The following is a 2,259-nucleotide window of genomic DNA, read 5'->3' on the forward strand; positions in this document are numbered from 1 at the left end:
GTATTAATTTTGTAACCAAATATGAATTGATTTTTTTAAACAAAATCAATTTTTTAAATCTATTTTTATATAAAAGCCACGTTATTATCCCTGTTCAAGTCACATTTTTATAAACAATGTCCAAAGTAATGAATGTTTTGTAACTTTGAGTAGAATCGATTTAATAACACTTTGATGAATGTATTAAGCTAAGTATCTCATAGGATCGTACATGTGAATACACAACTAACAGAAGATAAATACCTTTTAATGATTTATGTCTAGATCTTAAATGCTTATACATATAATTCTATATGAATATATATATTACATATGTAGTCTTGTACCTTTATACCTCGATAATCTGAAGGCTTACGATGATCTCAGCTAAGATATCCTGCCCTCATTCGATCTCCGATGAGGCAAAAAAATTTTCGGAATAAAATTATTTAGAATTTAATATGTCATTCAGCATTATTTAAAATGCTTATGATCATCGAATTGTTAAATTACTAGTCAATTTAACTTTTATATTACTGCGATATATTATTGCGATAGTTCAGTGGAGTTTTCAAGATCGAAAAATTAAGAGTTAGATAAGAGAAAACACTAAAGATTCAGACTAGACCATTAAAAGACATTTATTTCTTATTTGATGTATAATATAATCGTTAAGTTTTTTTTAAATATTAATTATTAATCAAATTATTGTGTAAAATGCAACTAGAGTAATGTTACCTTGTTTCTATTTGGTTTTCGCAATTAATACTAATTATTAAATATTAGGTGTACAACTTTGCTTCCGCCGTTTTCCTATAGATGGCTTTAGCGATAAGTGGTGGTCGAAATAAATAGATCATAGACGTCATACAATAAACTTGGGCATTTGTCAACATAACCCCATACAAACATTAATCGATTTGTGTCTGCATTATAAAGTTATTCTCGATTGAAAATGTTAGTTTACGAGCCAAATTCTCGTCATTTGCGGGAGGTTTTAATTTTTTGCTTCAATATGAAGAAATCTGCGGCTGAGGCTCATCGAATGCTCTCAAATATTTATGGTGAGGCCGCTATTAGTGAAAGAACGTGTCGTGAGTGGTTTCAACGCTTCAAGAACGGTGATTTTGACGTCCAAGGTCATGCTCTGTATTTGGTGGGACCAGCTCGGCGTAGTGTATTATGAACTGTTAAAACCGACTGAAACAATCACAGGCGATCGGTATCGAACGCAATTGATGCGTTTGAGCCGAGCATTGAAAGACAAACGGCCGCAATACAACGAGAGACATGATAAAGTGATTTTGCAGCATGACAATGCTCGACTTCATGTTGCAAAAGTAGTCAAGACATACTTGGAAATGTTGAAATGGGAGTCCTACCCCACCCGCCGTATTTTCCAGACATTGCTCTCTCTGACTATCACTTGTTTTGATCAATGGCACACGGCCTGCCTGACCAGCACTTCCGGTCTTATGAAGAAGTAAAAAATTGGATCGATTCGTGGATAGCCTCAAAAGATGACCAGTTTTTTCGACGCGGGATTCGTACGCTACCCGAAAGATGGGAGAAAGTAGTGGCCAGCGATGGACAATACTTTGAATCATAAATGTATAACCAGTTTTTTACAATAAAGCCTCGAATTTCGGAAAAAAAACGGCGGTAGCAAAGTTGTACACCTAATAGTTATTAAACAAATTATTAATTAAATTTAAATTTAATATCTTACTTTAACATTATAAAAAAAAGAAGTAACGAAAGAAGTAACGAATCGTTACTTTTCAAATAACGATAATATATTTCAAATACGATAATATGTTATTTTTCAAAATTAGTAATTATTAACGGTAATGCGTTGTGCTTCTATAAAGTAACGTTCCCAACCTTGCTAATAATTATATATCGTTATATTTCGTTATACAAAATTGTTAAGCGATTTTCTGGATTTTACAAAATGACAATAGAAATCCAAACATTATTCACTCATCGTGATTATCTTGCTATTTTAAGGTTTTTCTCTTTTCTAAAATGGCAAAGTTAAAGTGACATCTTTGTGAACTCTTGTGATTCGTCTAATGTCTCAACAACATGTCGCCCTTCAACAGAAATTTTATTGATGAAAACTTAACAAGTCATTTATAAAAGCCTTTTTTCTGGATATCTTTAGTTCCGCTTTTGCGAATTAATGTTTTTAAGACTCTTTAACAAATTTCGATAAGGCGACATTGATAAGGATAACAGAAGGAAAACTTAGATAAAAAAAATATATATATATATATA

This window comes from Atta colombica, unplaced genomic scaffold, assembly GCF_001594045.1.
Source record: "Atta colombica isolate Treedump-2 unplaced genomic scaffold, Acol1.0 scaffold270, whole genome shotgun sequence".
Taxonomy (NCBI): domain Eukaryota; kingdom Metazoa; phylum Arthropoda; class Insecta; order Hymenoptera; family Formicidae; genus Atta; species Atta colombica.